The 26,913-nt window shown below is 46.0% G+C and overlaps 1 long non-coding RNA gene across 1 annotated transcript; it reads right to left on the bottom strand.

Moving 5' to 3' along the window:
- Nucleotides 1-26,913, bottom strand: LOC142826986 (uncharacterized). Its single transcript, XR_012901302.1, has 5 exons — nucleotides 26,585-26,913; nucleotides 25,948-26,218; nucleotides 19,236-19,411; nucleotides 2,269-2,322; nucleotides 1-576 (listed from the first exon to the last, which is right to left on the bottom strand). It is a non-coding gene; the product is annotated as an uncharacterized LOC142826986 (long non-coding RNA).

Here is a 26,913-nt window from a genome sequence, read left to right as displayed (position 1 = left end):
AATGGTGGGGGGGGATGAACCTCTGGGGAGACTGGGGAAAGGAGGTGGGAGACGGTAGGAGAGAGGATGGAAGAGGGGAGGGGGAAAACTGGGAGAAGGGAGCTGGAAGGGGGAAGCAAGGGGAGAAAGGGGGAGGGGGAGCTCAGCACTCAGGGGTGGAGGTCTTGTTGGGCCACATGTCTCCCAGCATGGCGGATGTGGGGGCCTCGGCATCCCTGGGTGGATGGGGAGGAGGGTGAGGAGGTTGAGGAGGGAGTGGTGGGAGGGGGGCAGGAGTGGGAAGATGGGAAGAGGAACAGTAGCTGGGGGGGGCAGCAGGCGCTGGGGTGGCACGGGGCAGCACCCTCTGCATCAGGGCCTGCAGATGTGAGCACATGGCATGGTCCTGGGCAAGCTGCTCCCAGCAGAGCTGCAGGTCCTCCTGCACCCAGCCCTGGATGGTGCAGTGCAGGGCTCGCAGGGCCCCCAGGTCCTGCTCTCGGTACCCCTGCTGTGTTGCGGTGGTCCTGTGGAGCCCTCGGGTGCTGGAGCATGTCCCAGATGGGGTGGTGCGCCCTGCACGTGCAGCTGATGCGGCTGTGGAGAAAGAAGGGGAGTGGTCAGTTCTCCCTGGGGACTCAGTGGATGATGCCCAGCACCCTCTGCGAGGTGAGGATGACCGTGCCCTGCACCGTCAGAGCTGACATGCTTGCACAGAGGCCATGGTCAGGATGTCTGGCTCTCCCCGGGAGTGGGAGCTGCCCCAAGACTGCACCCATGCCCCCTGTGCCATGTATAGTGCGGCCGAGGAGGGGGGGAGGGAAGATGTCCGCTGCCTCTGTGTAGAGGGGCATGTGAAGGGAAGGCATCCTGCTGGGTCCTCAGGGTTGGGAGCATGTCAGATCTTTTCATACACGTGTGTGGCTATCTGACCACGGCCCCCGTGTGGCACGCAGCTGGAGCCACCCGCTCAAGGGTGGCACGGCACGTGCCCGCACGTGCACAGGTGGCTGCGTGATCCGTGGGAGGCATGGCCCACGTGCACGGTCCCTGGTCTCCCTCCCTGCCCCCCTCTCGGATAGAGGACAGTGATGGCACGTACCTGGTGTGGCCTCCCCAATGACCCTGCTGACTCCGGTGCCAGAACAGCTCGGGGGTCCTGCTGGAGTGGCACCCTCCATGCTGGCCCCTCTGCTGCACCTGGGTCAGGGCCCTCTGGTCCCGGCTTGTTGCCCCCCAGGGTGGCCCTGACTGTCCTGCCCCACAGGATGCGGTCAAGGGGGGGGAAGTAGGGGCAGGTGTCAGCCCCTGCTGTGGCACCGCCCCGGTGGCCCTGGTAAACCCAGGTCTTTAATTTTCAGGCGCACCTGCTCCTGGGTGCGCCTGTGGCCTTTCTAGGCCATGGTGGCCGCTATGGGGCCATAGACAGTGCGGTCCTCCACCTTGTGTGGAGATCATGGACATTGGGGGCCTTCCCCCACACCTCTATGAGGTCCATGATCTCCGCACCAGTCCAGGTGGGCACGCACCATCTACGGACCCTGGCTGGCCCCTGGGGGATTGGGCAGGGGACGGCTGGCTGGCACTGGTTGCCTGGCTCATTATGGGGCCACTGGGTGAGGGGCAGAGACTGCTGGCAGGCCTGGATCTGGCACATGCAGTCTGGTCAGAGTCTACCCCTTTAAGGGCTCCAGGGCTGGGGGAGAGGAGAGGAGTTTTCCTGGTTTTGGCCCAGAGTGGCCACCAGGGGAAACTGGGAAGGGCTGGAGGCCAGCTAATTCGAATTACGTGTCTACACAGCACTTATTTTGAATTAGCTATTTCGAATTTGGCATTACTCCTCGTAGAATGAGATTTACCAAATTCGAATTAAGCGCTCCGCTATTTTGAATTAATTTCAAAATAGCGGTTTGCATGTATAGACGCTATTGAAGTTAATTCGAAATAACAGCTGTTGCAGTGTAGACATACCCTTACTTAGTTTTCTAAATATGGACTCAAGGGACTAATTTTGCGCATCTATTTTTTAAAATCTTGGTCTGTGCGTCCAACCACATCATTTCTTTTCCCATTTCAGCTTCCCCCTAGACTAAATAAAAAGAGAGGCTAACTTCTCCTTCTCTCCCTTATTGCATGCTGTGCACAGAAGAATACAACAGACACATCTAAATTAGATTAAAGCACACTGTCAGTAACCATTAATGGGGATATTTCAACCATGAGAAGTCCACTACTTTTTCCAGTAGACTATTACTTTTTTAGTCCTTTTTGCTGGGAAGCCCAACCTACCTATTGTTTATTTTTTCTGGTGCTGGGCTCCAGAGTTGATGCAGGAGATTTCATCTGAAATCAGAATTATTTTTGCATGTTAGGAAATTGTCCAGGTCCTAACTATGTTTCAATGCCATCTTCTGTTCTCTGATTTTTCTTGTAAATTACATTACCCAAATCCAGATTTCCTCACAAGACAAAATTCCAAGCTAATGTATTTCATTTGTCCACTTTTCTCAGATTTCCCATTTCATGCCGTTCAGGCTTGAAATTTGCTGCAAAAATGCCCGCAGGCAACTTCAGAATGGCTCATCTTGTTCCTGGGGTTCTGAGAATTAACTATTTTGCAAGAGAAAAACCCCGGAAGTGTATTATTGAATCCCGAATTCTCAAGCGTGCAATGTCAAACTGTCATTATCAGACCAGCTTGGCATTTTCTTTTGACATTTGAAGATTAAGTAAGTGATATTTCAATTAGACAGCACCAACAGATACTAGATATCAACCAATCTACCTCCTTCTTAGGACTTGCCACCATAAGCAAAATCATAGCAACAGTATTGGAAATATAGCATGGAATATACACATGTACAAAAGACTACAGTTATTAGATAATCTCTTGTTACAAGTAAGAGACTCAAAATAGTCTCAATCAATATAAGAAGATTATTTCAAGTGAGCAACTGATTCAAAAGGATAGTATATGTGGTTGCTTAATTATTATTATTGTTTGTTTGTTTTAGGTTTTTATATGTTTGTGATGGATAAAATAGACATTTAACCATAATTCCTAGATCTATTTATGAATTGTTTACTTTTGCATTTTAGCAAGGATACAATTATAGATGTCATTTATTTGTTTAAAAAATTAAAAGGCATCAGTAAGATACACCTTCCATAATATTCAATGGTATCCTTACTGGGAAAAGACAAAAAGTTTCATTTGCAAAAGTAAAACATTACTATTTACATCTTTTTATTCATTTATATTTTTATCCTGTTGCCCATGGCTATGAATTCATTGCAGCAAACTGATTTGACTACACATTACCTGCATGAAAACATCTCTGCAGCTTTCTTTTAACTCAAAATTTCTATCATACATGACAAATAAAGAGCAAATATAAGTTACACTTTAATTATTTAAAAAGCAAGGTTGTTTTTATTATAACCTAGATTTAACATCAAGTCTGAGCCAAACCTGGTTTTCAGAATGTATTTCCTTGGGGGCTTATAATAAGACTACTACAGAGAGACCAGGATGATCTGACATAGTTTAAACTATTTAGCAGCTTGCTGAAAATACAAATAGAAAGCAAAGACAGCAGTATTATCAAACGGTAAATTGTCTAGTGGAATGTGAAAACTATATAAAAAAAACCCCATGATTCATATTGTAATTCAATATATTTGTTGAATTGCTCAGCAAAGGGCCATGGACATTCCATACAGAGCCATTCAGACAGGACAAGAAGTTACAAGCTAAAAATAAAAACAGAACACCACCATCCAGGCCCGCCAATGGGTGGGACTGGGGGAGCAAAGGGGGCAATTGTCCCAGGGCCTGGCGATTCAAAGGGGTCTGGAGCTTCTGTTCGCCACTGCTGCCGCAGTGGAACCAGTGACAGTCAGAGGTCTGGGCCCCTTTTAATTACTTCCAGAGTGCTGTGCCGGACGCTCCATGTGGTTCTGAGGGCTAGAGGGGACACGGCCATTTGGATAGCAGAAAGAATGGACTGCCCTTGGCCCCACCCTTTCCATCCTGAGCCCAGCCCCTTTTGGGGGCACAGAGCTACCCCTTCATACCTTATCTCAGGGCCTGTGCGGGCTATCGGCCCCACTGTCACCACCAAAACTTTTTATATGAATACATAATATTCTGAATATGCAAAACGTTAAGTGAAATAAACAGCAAGAAGTCTGCTAGTCTATAAGGATAAACAAAGGCAGATTTGTTTTGTTATACTTCTACCTGTGTTACAGGTAAAAGTTACCAATCTACACACACAATTTTCACAGGTTACACTGTATTAAGATAATGCCCTTATAAACTGTGGTGTCTGCAAATTGCAGCTTATTATCCTAATTCCCTATAAAAAAAATCTCTCATAATATGTAATATTACACATGTCTGGATAAACATAAGTGATATGGCATGTTTGAAATAGCCAAACTGGCAAGCTACCCAGTAATCTTATCAAAGACAAGTAACAGAGGCCCTTAGTCAGGAAAGCATCCCTATTCCAGAAACCATTTAAACATATGTTTAAGTTAAGCATATCCTTGAGTGCTTTAATGAACTGGAGGCAGGTTAACAACACGCAGCTTCTATTTGCCAAATCACACACACACATGCGCGCACTTCCTTCCAACACTAAATATGAAAGGAGAAGAAAAGAAAATGCATGTAATTGTGCAGTGGCCCAGATCATACTTTGGGGTAGAGCAACAAACAGGTCAGGAGCTGAGGCTGGTGCTCAGGCCAAGCAAGCAGTCATGATGCCCAGGCCCTAATTCGGGGCAGAGCAACAAAGAGTTCAGAGGGCTAAGGCCTAGATTCAAGTTGAGCAGCAGTTGGGTCTCCTAGGTCTGGCAAAGAGCCAATAAACATGGGTGTTTTGCCCCAAAACAGGGGGGAGACTGTCCCCCACAGATTAGGGTGGGGGCAGATGCAGGCCCACCTACTCTACTGTGTCGCAACCCAGGGCCCCAACAGTAGCAGACCCTGGCTGCCACTGGTCAGCAGGGATCCTGAACACAACTTGGGGTATGTCTACACTACAAAGTTAGTTCGAACTAACTTTCATAGGCACTACACTAGCGCTCCGTTAGTTCGAATTTAATTCGAACTAACGGAGCGCTTAGTTCGAACTAGGTAATCCTCATTCCACGAGGATTAAGCCTAGTTCGAACTTACTAGTTCGAATTAAGGGCTGTGTAGACCCTTAATTCGAACTAGTGGGAGGCTAGCCCAGGGAAACTCGTCTGCCCCCCTCCCGGCCCCAGACCCCTTAAAGGGGCACTGGCTGGCTACGGTGCCCGTGCCAGGTGCAAGCCTGCCAGCACCCAGCCAGCAGACCCTGCACCTGGCACGGATCGAGCCACCCACCCGATGCCCCCCAGCCCTCCCCCTCTTCCCGGGACCAGGCTGGCGGCTCCCAGGAGCTTGCCCGGGACCGCAAGAGACGGGCACCCGCCTGGGCTAGTGCAGACATCGTGGACCTCGTCCACGATCTCTGCACTAGGCACAGGAAGGTGGCCGTCTAGGGCAGGAGAGCTGCCAGCCTGACCACCCAGGAGCAGGAGTGCATGAAAATCAAGGGGGTCCACTGAGACCCCCGACCCTGAGCCCTGAGCTTACAATGGCTGTCCTGGGTCAGACCAAAGGTCCATGTAGCCCAGTAGCCTGTCTGCCGACAGCGGCCAACCCTAGGGACCCTGGAGGGGATGGACCGAAGACAGTGACCAAGCCATTTGACTCGTGCCATCCCTCTCTAGCCTTCCACAAACCTTGGGCAGGGACACCACTCCTACCCCCTGGCTAATACCACTCCATGGACCCAACCTCCATGACTTGATCTCACTTCCCTTTAAACTCTGTTCTAGTTCTAGCCTTCACAGCCTCCTGCAGCAAGGAGTTCCACAGGTTGACTCTTTGCTTTCTGAAGAACAACTTTCTGTTACTAGTTTGAAGCCTGCTACCCATTCCTTTCCTTTGGTGTCCTCTAGTCCTTCTTTATGGGAACTAATGAAGAACTTTTCTGTATGCACCCTCTCCACCCAACTCCTGCTTTTAGAGACCTCTATCCTGTCCCCCCTCCGTCTCCTCTTTTCTAAGCTGAGAAGTCCCAGTCTCTTTAGCCTCTCTTCATATAGGACCTGTTCCCAACCCCTGATCATTTTAGTTGCCCTCCCCTCTCCCAGCCTCCCAGTCTCCCCCAGTTTTGTTCAATAAAGACAGATTCCATTTTGGAAGACACATTATCTTTATTTTGTACATCAAGAAGAGGGGCTAGGGAAGGGTAAGTGGAAGGAGGTGAGGGAGGAATGGGGCACGAGCCCCCGATGGGGAGGACTGGGCTGGCTCTGCGGGCTTCTGGGGGTGGAAGCTCTCCTGCAGCCCCCCAATTGCCCCCTCTCCCAGATGGCAGCCTGCGGCAAGTGCAGCCGGGCTGATGGCCGAGTGCTGTGATGTGCCCAGTGTGGGTAGTCTGGGCACTCCAAGCCAGGACTGCTTTGCAAGCGGGGCACCCCTGAGAACTGTCTGTCCGGGGTGGGGGTCGGGACCCTTTAAGCACAGCCCTCGGCTAGCCTGAGACAGCATCTCAACGCTGTAAGTCCTCCTCTGATGCCCTGCCAGCACTGCTTCCGGCCATCCTTAAGCCTGGTTCAGGGTCCACTTAATGTGGACATGCTAGTTCGAATTAGCAAAATGCTAATTTGAACTAGTTTTTTAGTCTGGATCCGTTAGTTCGAATTAGCGCTGTAGTGTAGATGTACCCTTGCTGACTTGTTCACTGGCATTGCTTCAGCCAGACCAGGGTTGGCTACCCCTGGGCTACTTCCCAGTTCCCCCTCTGGGCATATCTGGCTCAGTACCAGCTCCTTTGGCTCTTCAGGGAATGAAGCCTCCAATAGGGCCTGCTGTTGTTCTGAGTCTGGGGTTGTCAGTGGTCCTGCCATCTGGCCAGTCCTCCACTTCCTTAAGATGTGTAGCAACCTCTCACCTCAGGAGCTTGGGGAAGGCGTCTGGGGCCCAACTGAACTCTTAGCTCCAGTCCTTGTATGTCTGGCCCCACCTCTCTGCTTTCTGGGGGCAGAATAAGATTGACCTGGCCTTGCCTACTAGGGTATATTGGGATGGTCTTTCCCTTCTGGGTTGGGGGCAGGGGGCAACCTGCCTCACTACAAATATATATGTGACCCAACCTGATGGGAAATCAGAGCATTGGCTGTGGCACTACCAAAGATTGTCTCTTTATTCACCTTGACCATGTATGCTGCACAAGTGTCTAGTAAGCTGTCTCTCACCACATTTTAAGTTAAGATGGACACCACATAAAAGTCTTGTTATGCATCTTCTGCATACCCTGAAGAGTCACCAGCATGGTAAATGCACACAGTTCTTCTGAAAAATTTAAAGAATTTAGCTGTCGCCAAGGATAAAACATGGGTGGCAGATTATGAAATAGTCCATTGCATTCTCCCTCCCTTGGCATGAATTAAGGAATGTACACTGGTTTTGCTTTACACGCCTACGGTCTATTTTAAAATATATTTTGGTTTTTTGCAATATTCTTCTATTGTATGAATGGGAAATTAGAGGAGCCCTCTGCACCAGGACCTAAAATGGTGCAGAGAGGTCCAAAGGTGTTTGAACATAAAGACTTTAGCTCACCTGGTAAAGCAGTGGCAGGCACAGCAGAAAGATGTCAACCTAGGAGCTTCAAGGAATGCACAACTGCCGATATCATGTTTAAGAGCAGGCAGGCAGACCTCTGCACAACTGAGCCCTCTTGTTCCATGCCACTGTAGGTCTCTCGTGACAATTCTCTTTTTCTAGTTCCGTTTATCATAGAATCAGAAGACTGGAAGGGACCTTGAAAATCCAGTATCCTGCACTCATGGCAAGACTAAGTATTATCTAGACTATTCCTGACAGGGTGTTTGTCTAACCTGCCCTTAAAAGTCTCCAATGATGGAGATTCCACAACCTCCCTGGGCAAATTATTCCAGATCTTAACCACCCTGACATAAAGATTTTCTACTGTCCAATCTAAACTGCCCTTGTTGCAATTTAAGCCCCTTGCTTCGTGTCCTATTTTCAGAGGTTAAGGAAAGTACTTTTTCTCCTGTCTCCTTTTAGATACTTGAAAGCTTTTATCATGTCCCGTCTCAGTCTTCTCTTCTCCAGACTAAATAAACCTATTTTTTTTTCAGTCTTCTCTTGTAGGTCATGTTAATCATTTTGTTGCTCTTCTTCAGACTTTCATCAATTTGCCCACATCTTTCCTGAAATGTGGCACCTACGATTGACACAGCACTCCAGTTGTAGCCTAATCAGCACAGAGTAGAATGGAAAAATTAATTATTTCTTATGTGTTGCTTATAGCACTCCTGTTAATACATGCCAGAATGATGTTTGCCTTTTTTTTTGCATCAGGGTATGTCTACACTACAAAGTTAGTTCGAACTAACGGACGTTAGTTCGAACTTTAATAGGTGCTACACTAGCGCTCCGCTAGTTTCCATTTTACGAGGACTAACGCCTAGTTCGAACTAGCTAGTTCGAACTAAGGGCTGTGTAGCCCTTTAGTTCGAACTAGTGGGAGGCTAGCCCTCCCCAGGTTTCCCTGGTGGCCACTCTGGCCAACACCAGGGAAACTCTATGCCCCCCTCCCAGCCCCGGACCCCTTAAAGGGGCACGGGCTGGCTACGGTGCCCGTGCCAGGTGCAAGCCTGCCAGCACCCAGCTAGCAGACCCTGCACCTGGCACGGCACAGAGCCACCCACCCGATGCCCCCCAGCCCACCCCCTCTTGCCGGGACCAGGCTGGCGGCTCCCGGGAGCTTGCCCTGGACCGCAAGAGGCGGGCACCTTCCTGGGCTAGTGCGGACATCGTGGACCTCGTCCACGATCTCCGCACTAGGCACAGGAAAGTGGCCGTCTAGGGCAGGAGAGCTGCCAGCCTGGCCACCCAGGACCAGGTGTGCATGAAAATCAAGGGGGTCCACTGAGACCCCCGACACTGAGCCCTGAGCTTACAATGGCCGTACTGGGTCAGACCAAAGGTCCATCTAGCCCAGTAGCCTGTCTGCCGACAGCGGCCAACCCTAGGGACCCTGGAGGGGATGGACCGAAGACAATGACCAAGCCATTTGTCTCGTGCCATCCCTCTCCAGCCTTCCACAAACTTTGGGCAGGGACACCACTCCTACCCTCTGGCTAATAGGACTCCATTGACCCAACCTCCATCACTTTATCTCACTTCCCTTTAAACTCTGTTCTAGTTGTAGCCTTCACAGCCTCCTGCAGCAAGGAGTTCCACAGGTTAACTATTTGCTTTGTCAAGAACAACAACTTTCTCTTACTAGTTTCAAGCCTGCTACCCAGTCCTTTCCTTTGGTGTCCTCTAGTCCTTCTTTATGGGAACTCAGGAAGAACTTTTCTGAATGCACACTCTCCACCCAACCCCTGCTTTTAGAGACCTCTATCCTGTCCCCCCTCCGTCTCCTCTTTTCTAAGCTGAACAGTCCCAGTCTCTGTAGCCTTTCTTCATCTGGGACCTGTTCCCAACCCCTGATCATGTTAGTTGCCCTCCCCTCTCCCAGCCTTTCTCTTCCCCTCTCCCACCTCCTTTTCCCAGTCTCCCCCAGTTTTTTTCAATAAAGACAGAGTCAATGTTGGAAGAAACGTTATCTTTATTTTGTACATCAATAAGAAGGGGGGCTAGGGAAGGGTAAGTGGAAGGAGGTGAGGGAGGAATGGGGTACGAGCCCCCAATGGGGAGGACTGGGCTGGCTCTGTGGGCTTCTGAGGGTGGAAGCTCTCCTGCAGCCCCCCAATTACTCCCTCTCCCCAGATGGCAGCCTGCGGCAAGTGCAGCCGGGCTGATGGCCGAGTGGTGTGATGTGCCCAGTGTGGGCACTCAGGGCACTCCAAGCCAGAACTTCTTTGCAAGCGGGGCACCCCTGAGAACTGTGTGTCCGGGGTGGGGGTCGGGACCCTTTAAGCGCAGCCCTCGGCTAGCCTGAGACAGCATCTCCATGCTCTAAGTCCTCCTTTTATGCCCTGCCAGCACTGCTTCCGGCCATCCTTAAGCCCTGTTCAGAGTCCACTCAATGTGGACTTACTAGTTCGAACTAGCAAAACGCTAGTTCGAACTAGTTTTTAGTTCTAGATGCGTTAGTTCGAACTAGCTTAGTTCGAATTAACTAATTCGAACTAAGTTAGTTCGAACTAACTTTGTAGTGTAGACATACCCTCAGTGTCACACTGTTGACTCATATTTAACTTGTGATCCACTATGACCCCCAAATCCCTTTCCGCAGTACTCCTTCCTAGACAGTCATTTCCCATTTTGTATGTGTGCAACTGATTGTTCTTTCCTAAATGGCGTACTATGCATTTGTCCTTATTGAATGTCATCCTATTTGCCTCAGCCCACTCTACAGGAAAGATGACTGCAGCCCCTCCCTGGGCAAATACAAATGTTGTATAAAAAGGAAAAAAACCAACAAATCAGCCATGGGTGAAGGTGACTGAATGAGCAAGGGCAGATTGGCTAGTTGTGTGTGACGGCTGATATAGTGTCTTATTGTCTTACACTTGGATCTCATTAACAAACAGATGCATTCCTTGGCCACAGCAACAATTAACTAAATGGGATTTTAAAAGCAGATTTAAGCATGAGGTCCCATGCCTTAGTGTGGCCAGTCACTTCTCAGTCACTGGATTATAAAGGAATACACTTTGCCGTAGGGGAGCTCCTGGAAGAAAAGTGACAAACAAACAGAAACTCCACAATATCCAGTAACCAATAACACCCAGCTGCAGCTTTCTTTAACGGTTACCATGGTGTTTGCAAAGCCACTGCATGCATTCTGTGCTCAACAGCCACCATCCATACCCTGGAGCCTGATGATTGAAAGCATCCCCCATCGGGCCTACAGCACAGACCTGCTATGCTGCAAGAGATGGCCAGGAGCACTAGCCACAGCTTAATAGAGCCAAGACACTTAACACACTAAAACTTCCTTTGGTTGCTGTTAAATAAATGAGACCTGCAAGTGCTGCCCTTTCAGGTAAGTTCAGTCAGCGATTACCTGATGCGAATCAGGTGTTCATTTGCACTTCTCGCTGTGGCAGGCATAGAGAGTATAACAGGGTTCAGTTCATGGTGGCCCATTGTTTTTACTTCCAGTGCCATGGGAATTGGAACATGGCAAAGATTACCCTTCCTGTTAGGTGCATGGGAAGGAGGAGAACCCTCTGTCCATTACCATGATGACATCCCCTTCTAATCAAGTTGGTAGGAAGCTGTGCTCAACAAGCTTCCTCCTTTGCTGAAGGACACTGTTTTGACGCCACTGTTGGGCAATGTTGCTGATTTAGCGACTTTTTACTTTCCCTAGAAGGCAACTGCAAGCCAGCCTCCCCTGTGCACCATTGTCTCTGGTTGCTGTTGCTCAGACCTCCTTCCCCTAGGTCAGCAAGTTTGCTGTCTCCAGTTTGGATACCATCCCCTCTCACCCTCTCCCACTCAGGGCCAAGGGCTGCCAGTAATAAGTTGGTGACTTCTTTCTCTGAATGTCACTGTGACCACTAGGTGCTTTGGCATTTATTTCCCTTCTAGGGAAAGTAAAAATCACTAAATCAGCAACACTGCCCAACAGTGGCATCAAAAGAGTTGCCACATGCTCCGGTGGTTGAACAAAGCAGCATTCTCCTGTCAGGCCTGGCAAGGCCACAATCAAGAGGAGAAGGAGGAGTCTAGGCTGGGGGAACTCGACCACATGGGCACAGTAGAGGTGGAGCTGAGGAGACGGCATCTCAGCCTCTGCCTCCCAAGGCCTGAGAGAACTGGCCCCTTTGGGCACCTCAGCCTTCTGGCCTTCTTCGGCCTTCCACCCACCCCCTTAATGGGTTCACTCCCTCAGAGACTCTCCCTCGCTGGAGAGGGGACACTGTCTCACACAAACCTTGCCCTGAACCCCACACTCCGGAGCCTGCCCAGTCTCCACTTATTCTCACGAAGGGCAGACTCCCTCACTCAGGCATTGCCCTGGATGCCTTTCACTCATTGAGGGGAGAGAGAACCTCCCCCACCTGTGTGAGAGGGACATTCCTTGTTACATCTGACTAAATGTTCCCTCATGTAGGTTACGTAGCAAATTCTAGTGACATCAGGTTTCCCCTGATGACTTCTTGCTGGGTGGAGTTCACAACACTGCCCCAGGAGCCTTTCACTACTGGGGCAGGGGCTGGGCAAGGCAGAGAGAAGATAAGAGTAAAGAAGGAAAAACGCAGCATGTCAGTTAAAGCTGTGAGGCCAAAGAATCAGCATCCAGTTCTATGCATGTGTGCTCACATGCAAAACATACACATGCATTCGTTCCTGGATGTTGGTTGCTGACCAGCTGCTCAGCTGCACAGAGCTATGGAAGCCTTGTAGTTAATGAGGTTTGAGCTAACACAAAAAATACTACTAATAATGCATTTTGAATGCTGTGCTTCTTACCCTTTGTGTCTATATCCTTCATACTGTGATAGGGCATCTTGGCCCATTGCTGACAAACTCAGCCACACATGAGCTTTACCAGGAGGCCCAGTGTCAAATTGAGCAGTAGAAAAGGCAAGTGTGATTTGTTCTGATAGAGATGGATGGCACCTTGCAAAAAAAAATAGTTACACTCCTCCAAGAGCAGCACAGGAACCAGATTGTAACTCTGAGGGGAAGAAATCTGGCCTAGCCCTTTGCCTGACATTGCATTCTCCCTGGCTTCTGCTGGCCAAATGGTGCTGGCTGGTGCAGATAGGAACAGAATCAAAATTCTACCCATTCCCCATACCTGCCTTCCCTCCTGCACAGGAAGGAAAGCAGCTTGCCAGAGTGGCTGCTTTCCCTGCCAACTCCATGCACAGTGAGACACCAGGGCCTCTGAATTCTCCTGTGCTGGTGCCTTAGGTGACTCATGACTGATCCTATAAAAATAAAGGCCATTCCAACTGTGTAAGAATGGAGGAATGAAAAATAGCAAAAATCCTCAGTGTCTCCTTGATTTGGAATTGCGGTGGATAAATTCCAGCTCCAAACAATTCCCTCACATATAAGGGATCAGAAAACAAGTCAATTGCCTAATTTTTGTCAACAGATCTCAGTTTTCTTAGTTGATTATCCAAGAGTGCTGCAATTTTAGAGGGATCCTTAAAAAATGTTGGCAAGTCTAGATATGTGAATCATTAATGTATTGGAGCTATTCACCATGGTGTTGATTTCAGTAGAGTTCCACTGGGTGAAAGCCAAAGTAATGCACTGGTGAAAAAGGTCTATAATCTATACTGAACGCATCAGACACGTCTTAACATTGTATAAGGAATACGGTAACATTTTAATAATAATCAGCGTTTGGGTGCATATTTGCTTTAGACAGATTGTATTTTTCATCCACACAATCCTGATTACAGTATTCGCTTTCCTGAAATGTATGGAGAATGTGGTGCTCCTGTTACTTTTGGAATGGGCCTCTATCCTGGACGAAGCAAAAAAAGAAAGTCATCTGCATTTCAATCTAAATTAATGTTTGCATAGGCATGCCTGCCTCTAACTCTGTCCCAATGCCAATACTAGACCTGCCAAGTCCAAAGCGAAGCTGTAAGTTTGAAGGGCTCGCTTTCACTTGCCTCCATGGAGAATGAGGAATAAGAGGAGAACAGAGAGGGATGAATTCGCTGTCAGTCAAGCCTGGTGTGTCCTCCCCCCACTCTTGTGCCTAATCTCCATGGGGGCAAGTGGTCTGAATAACCTGCTGGCTGTGGCATGCCTTTGCAAGCTTACAGCTATTTTGAACTTGACCAGGTCTATAGTAGAATTATGCCAGCAGAGAATTTGGCCCCAGACATGCACAGATTTATCAATCACAGTCAAAAGGGCTGTTTTTAGATATACAAACCACTTGGAGATAGGTTACATGCTCTTAAACTCTGTATCCCATATAAATAGATCTGTGGGGAATTCACTTCTTGGTTAAGAATACACTTTACTTAATGAGCCACTAGTAAAAGATTTAGTGATAGAAATGTAGCCATGTTAGTCTGGTGTAGCTGAAACAAAATACAGGACTATGTAGTAATAAACCATCTTGTTAGTCTTTAAAGTGCTACATAGTCCTGTTTTTTGTTTTTGTAAAAGATTTGTATCTCCTTTGACACTGATAAAAAAAATGTCATATCTTGGATCTTGACTGCTTTCACCAGAGAAGCAGCAAGTCACCAGGCCAATGAGAAACATTTCTGAACAGCCTTACACCCCATCCAGCTGGTACATTGTCAGGCAAGGCACACTCGCTACTCGTCTATCAATGCTTTCAGAGGGGAAAAAAGATTACAGTTTCAAACAAAAAACTGTGGGCAGTGAGCCATCTTTTGAGTCTGTAATCCTGGAGAAGGGTCAAAGGCTGCTTCTCTGGGAGTCAGTAGACCAAGAAGTATGGACCAGGATCAGACAATAAGGGTACATCTACACAGCAGCACTAAACTGGAAAAAATCTATGCAATTTGAGCTACACTAATTGCGTAGCTTAAGTCGAAATATCGTATTTCAAATTTGGACATGTCTATACAGCACGTATTTAGAAATAAAGCACTCTTCCTCTGACTTCCCTTACTCCTCGTACAATGAGGGTTACAGGAATCAGAGTAAGAAGTCCTCCAGCTTGACAGTATTTCAACATTATGTCAAAATAACTGCTTGTGTGTAGACGTGGACTATGTTATTTCGGGAAAAAAATCAGCTATTCTGAAATAATGCTTCTGTGTAGATGTATCCGAAGAGATTTTCCCCACTGGGGTGCTGATAGAGTCTCAGAGAGAAAATGAACATGCACCAGGTGAGTACTAAAATCACCAAAGAGGCAGTTTTTCTCTCTAATGCTTGACTTTTTTTCAATTTTGCTCTGCACACGTCCTCATGAAGGGAGTTCAAGACAGACTGGCGTATGCTAGAAGATAGTCATCTGTGTATGAATAATGCCATTGCAATCAGCATTATTTGAGTATAGATAGGCATAATAATACTCCCATTCTATATAGCTCTTGTGCAACAGCACAGACAATACCACATACAGGTCTGGTCCCTGCAGTTTAATAGTGATATAGGGCATGCTGAGAAGTTACAAAGAAGGGTTGCTCAAAATGATATGGTGATTAGTATGTAAGGCAAGCAGTAAGAGACTGAGGGAACTAATCTAGGAAAGATAAGGCGCAATGGGGACTGGATCTGAAGCTATACATCCCTTCAAGAAACACAGAAGGAAAAGGAATGCTTCAGGCTCTGAAGATGGCACAACAAGGCACAATGGATAAGGAAGGAACCACTGATGAGAAGCTATTAAAATATACTTCATTGAATGTACAGCTGGGTAATATTAAGAGAAGTGACCACAACATCATCACCTGAGCTACTAAAAATCAGGTAGACTTGGCCCTTGTCTCATCCCAGGCCTTTTCTTGGTTTGACATGCCTGCCCTAGCTTCTCATCTTGATTGTTTTCATCCCTTTGTAATTTAACTAGATCTGGCATGCTGGAACAGCGCTGCCCCTAGAACAGGGCTGGGGAACCTAAGGCCCCGGGGCCGGATGCAGTCCCTGGCTTGCCTGGATCTGGTCTCTGAGGCTCAGAGCCTTCCCCCACATTGGGGAGCCTGCACTGGCTCTCCTCTACTCTCCTGGGTCCCCCTAAGGCTCTGGTGTCTGAGGAGAATGTGGGGAGTGTCTTTCTCCTTCTCAGTTGGGGGCCACGTCAGTGAGGATTTGTTCGGGGGTGTTTTTTTCCTTGCTTCTCATTTGTATGCAGCCCCTGACTAATTTTTCTGTGGGTCAGCAGCCCCCACCCTAAAAAAGGTTCCCTACCCTGCTAGAACAATCTTTCCACTAAAGGGAGAAAAACACCCTCATTCACTGTACTTAAAAAGCTCCTGAAAACTCACTCTTCTGAGGAGCATTCTATCCCCAATGATGGCTTTGCCCCTCTGATTGTCTATGGGGCCCTTACTTTTCCAATTGCTCTAAACTGAGAATGGTAAGCCCCAAAAGAAATAACAAACAGCCAGCAATAACAATTACTTGAGGCTACCTACATAGTGGCATTAATAGACTGAGGCTACGTCTACGCTATGAGTTTTCTCGGCAAAAAATATGCTAATGAGGGACTCGTTTGCATGAGTCGCAATCTTATTTGCCTATTTTCTGCCAATCCATTTTTGTGCTAGGGGTTTTTGCACAAAAGCAAGCAGTGTGGACATTTTCTTTTTGCACAAAAAAACCTTTTTCCACAAGATCCTTATGCCCCAAAAAAGGAGGTATACTGATCTTGCGGAAAAAGGGGAAAATGGTATGTGCAGCAATGATTCAGTTTAGACAAAATCTTTACCTGTAGGTAAGTCTCAGAGCACAGGTATGAATTTTGCATTTTTGAAAATCAAATTATAGGCCTAGATATGAGTTTGCAGAGATCCAGGTGAGTGTGAATGAGTGTACTGCCTTTGAGAATAATGTGTTGTTTTGTTATTATTATGACATATGTTTGTGTTTTAAAATAGTAGCTGTACAGGTACAGCATATGAAAATACAGTAAGATGGGTAAGTGCAAGTAGAGATGGATTGGGATGCTGAGGGAACCAGGGTAACATCAAGTAAATTACACCGTCTCAAATTCAGAAATGAGTTTCATGTGAACCAGGCTAATTCTATCATCCGTGAAGGGAAGGATGTTGCACAAACTTTATAGAAGAGTCAATTGCCTGTGACATTTTTCTACAGCAGACAGTGTTCTCCTGTTGTTTATGGTGCTTTAGCAAGTTTGCAGCCAGATATGAATTAATGTTCAGAGGGAGATTTCATGATTTTCTTTCATCCAGTCTTTTACGGCAAAGATGATGGCCTGGATTTGTTATTTCTTTCACGCTCTTATGAAACTAAATAAGATACATTTTCTACATTCCCCCAATCAGACCTGCCAATAGCAATTCTGGCTGCCAGGCAGAACAGTCAGTGAGCCCCCATCCATAGACAAGCCACGCCCATGTGGACTCAGTCTGCCTGGATATGTCTATGCTACCCCGCTAGTTCAAACTAGCGGGGGTAATGTAGTCATCCGCAATTGCAAATGAAGCCCGGGATTTGAATTTCCCAGGCTTCATTTGCATGAAGCCAGCCGGCGCCATTTTTAAATGCCGGCTAGTTCGAACCCCGTGCCGCGCGGCTACACGCGGCACGGAGTAGCTAGTTCGGATTAGGCTTCCTAATCCGAACTAGCTGTACTCCTCGTTCCACAAGGAGTACAGCTAGTTCGGATTAGAAGCCTAATCCGAAGTAGCTACTCCGTGCCACGTGTAGCCGCACGGCACGGGGTTCGAACTAGCCGGCATTTAAAAATGGCGCCGGCCGGCTTCATGCAAATGAAGCCCGGGAAATTCAAATCCCGGGCTTCATTTGCAACTGCGGATGACTACATTACCCCCGCTAGTTCAAACTAGCAGGGTAGTGTAGACATACCCCCTGATATTAGGGTGGTGCTACACCTGCACTGGTTGGTGCCCAGCAAGCTGCCAGTTACACTGCTGGGCACACTCTTCAAGGCATGGCCAGGACTTCCACATGACTGCCCGTCTGCCTTCATTGCCACCAGTACCACCTTGCATGCAGCTAGAAGTCCTGTGACCTGCCCAGGCAAAAGGGTTTGGGGATCCTGACTACCACTGATGAGGCTGGGAACCACCAGGCCCTTTTAAATTGCACAGGCTCATGGGCAATTATATCCTCTTCCCCCTCTCTCCTTTTCCAGGCCTGCTCAAATTCACCCGTCCAAGCACATGGAGCACAACAGGTTTGGAAAGTCCACTACATACTCCATGCAGGTGGAGAGAGAATAGGTACATAGGCACACAGATAGGACAGAGACTTGATTCTGCCCCTCAAAGTACCAGCCAGCACAGCTGAGTTGGTGCAGGAGAACAAGTAGTTTGCCACTGGTAAAGATCAGCAGCTGATTGCTTCTCTCTGAGAGCAAGCGGGGAGCTACCTATTAACTCTGTACTTGAGTAATCAAATTACTTTGTTAAAGTGTATTCTTCATAAACCCATGATTCTCATTGTTCAATATTCTATTATTCTCTAGATTTGAAATTATTTTTTGCTTAACATTTGATCTATTAATTTACTGGAATAGAAATTCAATTTTTATTGTGGCAATTGCCACAATCACATGTCCCTCTTTTTCTTTTCTTTCCTTTTTTTCAAATTGGTATTACATCTGCTTAGCTTTGGCCTTCCATTATTTGCCTAGTTTTCCATGACATTCCAAAAATAATTTTCAACCATACAATGAGTTTGTTTTCTACTTCTACTTCTGTTAATCTAGGATGTATAGTATCTGGCCTGGCCATAATTTACATGTTCAAAAATTTCAAGTTATTTCCTTCCGGTACACTTTATCATTTGCTATTTTCATAAAGTCTTTCACACTGAATAACATCTCAATTTCTTTTCTTTATAGTGGACATATATTGAGTTTAAATTACTACTTAATATTTTGGACAAAAGTAGCCATTGTAAAAGAGTCAAAACTGGCATCCTTTCCAATAATATGTCAGAGAGTTCACAGACAGAAAAAAATCCCTGTTTCTTTAGACCTTGAGGTTCCTCCAGTAAAACCAAGGAAGACTAGATCTAACATTTCCTGATATTTCTAAGGTAAAAGCAAGCAGAAAAAATCTGCAAAGTCTTTCTGACCTTTTTTATACATTAGAGGCAAAAAGGGATAAAGGGCCAATTTAAAAAAATAAACCTTTGCACGTCACTTTGAAGTTAGTATTAACTGTATTTCACTCAAGTCCTAAAGAAGAAAGAAGAGAATGCACCAAGACCTAAGGCCTCAGAAATCAAATGGATTTTCCCATCAGCTTGATTTTATTTTGCAGTTTTAAGCATATGTTCTGATTGCACTCCGCTAGACTAATCAGCATTGAATACAGACAGGCTGCGAAGAACTAGAAATAAAAATACAAGGAGCCTTTTGAGTCTTGCCAAGCTAGTTACCATGATATGTTAATTATCTGCTCCCATTGTGTTATGACTTGATTAACTCACAAGATCTTAGTACAGGTTGGACCTCCCTGGTCCAGCATCCTCAGGACCTGACTGGTCCTGGACAAGAGAGTTTGCCGGACCAGGGGAGATCAGGCTTCCCCACTGAGCTCTACTGCACCTGGCCCTGCTGGTTCCATGGACTCCGTGTCCCACTGGCCCCACTTCCTCATGGGCTCTGCTGCTCCAGTGAGTTTCTGCGGGCACTGCTGGCTGGCTCCGTTCCCAGCCGCTGGCAATCTCTGCCACTGGGGCTCTCTGGTCCAGCAACATCTATGGTCCAGCAGAAGGTTCAACCTGTAATAAGATGAAATTTCAGGAGGCCAAGTGTTCTAACAGGATTGTATGTCTTCAGAATTCTGGTACAATTAATTAAAATAGAATAGATTGGCCACCACCATTAGTCTGAGAATTGGTGAAAAAACAAACATGTTTTTCTACATACCATTAGCTTTTGTGAATTACTGTAGCTAGAGATCCTGAAGGACACAAATAAGTGGCGAACCCAAGTTAACATATGCTGGACTATTACCATTGAACAGTATTAAAGTATTTTCAATTTTTTTTATTTTACACATACGACTATGCCTTTATGTGAAATGTGATATAAATGGAATTACCATACAATTCTGGGATTTTAATGAAAAGTAATTGATTATTAAACATGTATAATGCATACTATTTTACCCAATGCATATTTTATTATATACTGATTATTGTACTGTAATATTTATGTGTGTGTGTGTAATTGGGAAAAGAACTGTGGTAAAAGGAGAGGGAAAAGATGACCTAATAGGATTTTTTTTATCTGCAATTTATATTATTCTTTTATTAAAACTGAATGGCCTGACTTAGGCTATGTCTACACTGCAGGCTTTTTGCGCAAGAACACTTGTTCTTGCACAAAAACTTGCAGAGCGTCTACACTGCACGTGCGTTCTTGCATAAGTAAATTTACAGTACACCATCAGAAAACAGGGCTTCTTCTGGAAGAGTTATTTCTCTCCCCACGAGGAATAAGCCCTCTTGCGCAAGAGCTCTTCCACAAGAAGGCAGTGTAGACAGGTAACATGAATTTCTTGTGCAAGAAGCCCTATGGCTAAAATGGCCATCGGAGCTTTCTTGAGCAAGACAACATCCACACTGCCATGGATGCTCTTGCGCAAAAGCACGTGGTAGTGTGGACGCGCTCTTGTGGAAGACCTTTTGCACAAGAACTCTTGCACAAAACAGTTCTTGCGCAAGAAGTCTGCAGTGTAGACATAGCCTTACAGTTTTCATTAAGGCTACATCTAGACTGCAGGTTTCTTTCAGAATAAGCTTTTCTGGAAGAGATCTTCCGAAAAAACTTCTTCCGAAAGAGAGCGTCCAAACTGCCAGCACTGAATGGATGCTATCTCGCATTTATGCTGTAATTACTATGGATGGAGTGGCCACCAGGGCACCTGAGCTCTTTCTTCTTTCCTTTTCTTTCAAAAGAACTCCCTCTTCTCCAACCACACAGGCCTTTTTCTGAAAGAGCTCTTTCAGAAAAAAGGCTTCTTTCTCGTAGAAAGAGGTTTACCAATGTCAGAAAATCCCCTCTGTCTTTCAATTTTTTCTCAAAAGACCGTGATTGCAGTGTGGACGTAAGTGAAGTTTTTTCAGAGGGACTGCTATTTTTCGGAAAAATCTCTGTAGTGTAGCATAGCCTAAGATATTTAGGCCCCATTTGATTTAAGCCATTTTTGACAGAGATCCAATATGGAGTCTGAAGGATAGCTACACTGGAGGATTAATTTATCTGTCAGTTTCATATTTCCTTCAGGTACATCAGTACTTTGCACAAGCCCAGTATCTCAGCTGGTGTACATCAGTGAAGCTCCACTCACTTCAATGGAGTGACTCAGGTATAAACTAGCTGAGGAGCTGCCCTTGTATTTTCTCTATGCAGCATTAAATGAAGTACAATAGCTGCATAATCCCCACAAAATGAAAGCCCAAAAAATGAGAGCAAGAAACAGTTGTTACATAATCCTGAATATGAATTTCACCACTTGAGCGCAGAGATGTTGCCAGAAATGTAAAAGGAATTCTGCTGTACCCCAAAGGGAGTTTTATATAGCACCTCCATCAACTGGATGAAAGGACTTTATTAGAAACAGCATCTATGTTAACTGAGACTCCTAAGATGTTTGGCTTTCTTTACTGATCTATATCATCCATGTTTACTTTTGCTCTATCCAGGGTATATCCATGAACTGTGAGGTCCACAATGTTTTTTGTTTATTGGGTCTGTCCTGTGGTAGCAGTACTTGCACACAATGGAACAGGATTTTGAGAATGCTAATCAACTTTTTGTCTTGGACTGAAATTGTGCATAAAAGCTATAAGAAAAACACATAAGATGGGATGTAAAACAAAGAGATATTGTGCAATATCACATAGCTCTTTTCTATTTTGAAAAATCCTGTTCAAATTCAGGGGATGTCTGGCTTCTGAGGAAGAAACAAGTGGCGGGTATTTTAATTAATTAAGGGTACTCTCTCTACTTATGAGTAGCAACCTTTTAAGGGATCCAAAGAGATGCACATCCCTAGAATTCTGTATTAGTGGTCATATATGATGTTTACATAGCTTGAAAGTGCAGATGATCTATAAAGCCAGTAAGGGTATGTCTACACAGCAAAGGTATTTCAAAATAACTTTACCAGCATCTACACAGCCAAACTGCTATTACAAAATTAAATCGAAATAGCGGACGGCTTATTTCAAAATTGGTAAACCTCATTCCACGAAGAATAGTGCCAATTTCGAAATTGCTATTTCGAAATAAGCGCTGTGTAGATGCTTATTTCAAAATAGGGGGTCTCCAGCACTTCCCAGGTGCCCTAGTGGCCACTCTGGGCATAACCAAGAAAACTCCTCTCCCTCCCCCCCTCCCTTGAGCCCTTAAGGGGTAAACTCTGGCCACAGTGCCTGTGCCAGCTCCAAGCCTGCCAGCCCAGAGCCAGCAGTCACTGCCTGTGACCAAGTGGCCCCAGCATGAGCCAGGCAGCCAGTCCCAGCCAGCCCTCCACCGCTCCCCAGAACCAGTCTGCCAGCTCCCAGGAGCCTGCCAGGGGCCACAAAAGGCGGGCACCTGCCTGGTCCAGTGCGGAGATCAGGGATGTAATTCAGGTTTGGGGGGGATGCCTCCAACGTCCATGATCTCCACAATAAATGGAGGAACGCAACCATCTACAGGCGGATGGCTGGCAGCCTGGCCACCAAATGCCATATATGAACCCAGGAGCAGGTTCATATGAAAATAAAGGAGCTGTGGCAGGCGTATGCCAGGGCCACATGGGGTAGCTCCCCACCAGGGGCATACCCAGACCTCTGCCCCTATTTTGATGCCATGGACCACATCCTGCGGGGCAGGATGGTCCATGCCCCCCAGGTGGTCATCGACCCTGGGGCAGAGCTTGCTGCCTACTGTTGCTTCAGCCCCTGAAGCCTCCCCAGCTACCGTTCCTCCTCCTACTCCTTCTCCCACTCCTGCTTCTTCCTCCCTACCATCCCCATGCCCCTAGGGATTCAGAGGTCCCCGCACCCGCAGTGCTGGGAGACAGTTGGGCCGGTGAGACCCCCAACCCTGAGCCCTGAGCTGCTCCTCCCCCTTCCTTCCCTTGCCTCTCCTGCTGGCTCCCTCCTCCCAGGTTTCCCCCTCCCTTTTCCCACCTTCTTTCCCCAGTCTCACCTCAGTTTCATTCCCCCCACCCCGGTTTTGTTCAATAAAGAGGCTTTATGTAATGAACACATGTCTGTTATTGTTCAGCAGGAAGGGGGCTTAGGGAGGGGTAAGTGGAAGGACGTGAGGGAGGAATGAGGCACAAGCCCCAGTGGGGCACACCAGGGAGACTGTTATTGCCTGCAGAATGTGCTGCCAGGCTTGCAGCAATATGTCCAGGAGAAGCACCAGAGTGCCCAGGGGCAGCTCCAGCTCCATGGTGCCGAGTGCTGTGGTGTCCTGAGTGAGGGCAACCAGAGCATGCAGAGAAAAAAAATGCTTTGCTGTCCGTCAGTGAGGTAGGCAAGCAAGCAGGGAAACCTTAGGACTGGCTGTCTTGGGGGGTCTCTTTAAGAACAGGTCTCACATAGCCTCAGGCAGCACCCACACAAGGTAACGCCTGACCTGATGCCCTGCCAGAACTGGTTCCGGACAGCCTTAAATGTGATTCAGCTATTTCAAAATGTGTTTTGAGTCTAGATGTGTTATTTCAAAATAAGCTATTTCGAAATAACTATTTCGAAATAAGATATTTCAAAATAACGCTGTAGTATAGACATACCCTAATTTCCTTTGGTGATAACAATATGTCCAATATGTAGGGTCACCTCTTAGGCCATGCAGATTTACAAGAGAACCCTGGTGACCTATAGGAAAAACTGAGGACTGGGCTACTAGTGAAACACTACAGTAGCACAGCTGCAGTAGTGCTTCAGTGTAGACATTATCTATCTGGGTGGGAGGTGTTTTGTTGGCTAAGGTCATCCACCTCCCTAAGAACCAGTAACTAGTTGATAGAATTTTTTTTCCCATTGACCTAGCGTTGTCGACACTGGGGATTGTGTCAGCTTTTTTCACATGTGATTGAGGTAGCTGGGTCAAATTGATGCAGGGAGCACATGGTATCAGTAGGACAGCTATGATTAGATTAATCAGCTGCAGTCTCAATTATATTAAGTTCCTTCAGTCCTATCATAAAATAAAACTTAAGTTCATGGTATATAGCTGTAGTACTTGCTGCAGGTCTGGAGACTGAATAAGGAAGACATGCATTCTCACAATATGACATAGGAAAACTGCTCTTTCATGGATATCTTTTATGCAGAATAAGGTCCTGATCCCGGACCCTTGTGCCTGTGCACTACCACACTGAAATCAATCAGGTGCCACCATCTGTCTGCTTGAAGCTCCTTATAGGATCAAGACCTTAGTGAGGACTCAAAAATGGCTGAATTATTGAACTTTTGAAAATCTGTCCTCTTTAAGAATAACAGAGAAAAGCTAAATTCTCTGCTGGGGTATATGGGTGAAAGGTATACATTCATGGAGTAGCACCCATTTATACCACCAGAAACTATAAGATAAAGAATTTTAAATAGTCTATGAGGTATCCCTTGCCTTCCCAGCCTTCAGCTGTTGCTTTCTGTGATGCTACCATTTCACTACATCTCCAGTCAACTCCTCAAGGTACAAGGTTGGAGAGAAGAAGAGCACACAGAGCTTCTTCTCTTCCCACCCACAGTAGAGCTCCACAAGAACCAGGTATGTGCCGAGGCTGTGGGGCTCTGTACCTGACAATGGGGGCTGGGACTGTCACTTCAGCTTGAAGACCTGGCCAGGTATGATGCCCACTCCCTGTACACATGCTAGCAGCAGGCTCTGATCGGACCTATACCTGCTCTTTACAAATGCAGCTGATAGGCTTGCAATGCAGAGTATATTACTTAGTGTCTCCTGAGGCTTCCTGCTTGCTTGCCCTGTACAGTCAAAATGCCACAGAACATAGATGTTTGGTAAGAGCAGCTCCACATGTTTTCTATAGCCTCTCCCTTTGTTCCCTTTGCACACCTAGATTAGTGCTCCAAAAAAGAGAGAGGGAACCAAGAAGACCTTTTAATCCTGAGAGCTATAAAATATACCACATCGAAAGCCATATCTTACAAGCAAAGTCAGACACGATGCTTTAAAAAGGAGGGCAGCAGACTGGGGTTTTTTTTCGGTTAGGTTTTTTGTTGGGTTTTTTTGCGTGGAAGGGGATGGTTAAATGAGCAAGGGACTATGCTTGCTCTCAATTAACCTTTTAACCTCATAGGGCCATATACCGCATGCAGCACATTTTGTATATGGTAAAAAAAAGAACCCAGGGTGAAAGGTTAAATATACAATTGTAAAGTGTTGCTGGCTAGCATCACTCTAAAGGAGTGTGGTATCTATGATATATCAGTTCTAAGAGAGATTTGTCAGGCTCCTTGTATTTTTATTTCTAATTCTTCAAAGCCTGTCTGTATTGAGTGTAGATTCTCATTCAACTAATTCACTATTGCTCATAGATAAAAATAAGGTGCTGAAAAATATTACCATATCAAACAAATGGTGATTATCATATGAGAAGTATTTGCTGCTGTGTCTATCCAATATTCCAGTCACATCTCGTGAAACACAGACTGAATTTTGGGAGAGTAAAAAGACTGGTTTAAAATGTGATAGGTGTACAATTATTATATATAACTTTTTTCTTATCTTTTCACAAATTTTTGTTTTTATGAACAATTTCTACTTTCTTGCAAATTTTAAAATGTATATGCACATTGTACAAACAATTTGCATTCCCTTTGCTTTCTTCCGGTGTTGTAAATAGCACTAGAATTAGTTCTCTCAGCATCTTGTTCCTCCTTCAGTTTGATCCTACAGTGAAACAAGAAACCTGCATTTGTTTCACTGTAATTTTGCCATGGAGATAGTGCAAGTGTGATTCCACTCTGAAAAGTGGCTCTCCGAAAGAGGCACTGTAGTGTTCCATTTTTATAGTCTCACAGATCCAGGGCCCAATCCAATTCCCAGTAAAATCATTGTAAATTAGATCAGGCCAATAATTTCCTTAGTTTGCACATAAAAGACAGTGAATGAAATCCTGGTTTTGTTCTCATCGAGGGCAAAACTACCAATGACTTGAGGTAATACCAAGATTTTGCCCTCTGTGTTTTTCATGACTCCTACGCAAATTCACTTGAAAATCAAGCTGGGTTCTTTCTAGCTTAGTCTTCATTAATAGTACAGTAAGTGAAACTGTGCTCTCACTTACACCTGTGGAAAGCCATCATCTTCAATGCAGTTTCAGGGCTGGTTCTGCAGGATTAGCACTCCTGGAAGGGCAACTTCTTTGTTCAGTTTAATGAAAGGTCATCATCTGCCAGTCCTCCCTCGGTCACACTACAGCGTGTTTTATCCAGGCCTTGCAATTGTTTTGGCATTCTCCAAGACCAGCCTGGGGCCTTTGCCATGGCACTTTGTACCATTCTGCACATAGCTCTGCTGGTCGCCACTGTAGAGTAGGAGCAGCAAGTTGTCCAGCCCTAATAATAAGCAAATAGAATGGATGTTTGTGTAATTAAAAACAATCAGCCATCCCAAGACAGGCATGACAGGACTCAATGAACTGACAGGTTTTCCTGTCCTCCCACTAAGGAGGAGCCCCATATGCAACTCCATAGCACTTTGAGATTAAAATATTTTAAAATATCCAGCAAATTTTGATTAATGAATGAATTCAAAACCCTCATGATCTAGTTCAGGACCATTTAAAAGCAGAAACAGAGGTGAACTTCACCAAATTAATTCTTTGTTTCAAATTATCTTAGTTCTATTAAGCATCCATGTGACCAAAAAGGATCTATGGATCAATTATCCGGCATATAAGAAAAAAGTACTATGAGTCTTACCTTTGTATTTTCCTGATGGTCATCTACCCAGAATTATAGTCTGGTCGTAGATCTGTTACAAATTAAATGATTAAATTATTCAGTGTCGACTATTCCTGGTTTGTACTTTCCTCCTCTACACTTCTAAAAGAGCTGAAAAGACCTGGGCTGCGTCTAGACTGGCAAGTTTTTGCGCAAAAGCGGCCACTTTTGCGCAAAAACTTGCCAGCTGTCTACACTGGCCGCTTGATTTTGCGCAAAAGCACTGATGTTCTACTATCCAAAATCAGTGCTTCTTGTGCAAATGCTTTGATGATCCCGTTCGGGCAAAAGTCCTTTTTCCAGAAATG

Source organism: Pelodiscus sinensis, chromosome 1 (genome assembly GCF_049634645.1).
Source record: "Pelodiscus sinensis isolate JC-2024 chromosome 1, ASM4963464v1, whole genome shotgun sequence".
Classification (NCBI taxonomy): domain Eukaryota; kingdom Metazoa; phylum Chordata; order Testudines; family Trionychidae; genus Pelodiscus; species Pelodiscus sinensis.
The sequence above is the reverse complement of the archived record's forward strand: the minus strand, read 5'-3'. Positions and strand labels throughout refer to the sequence as shown.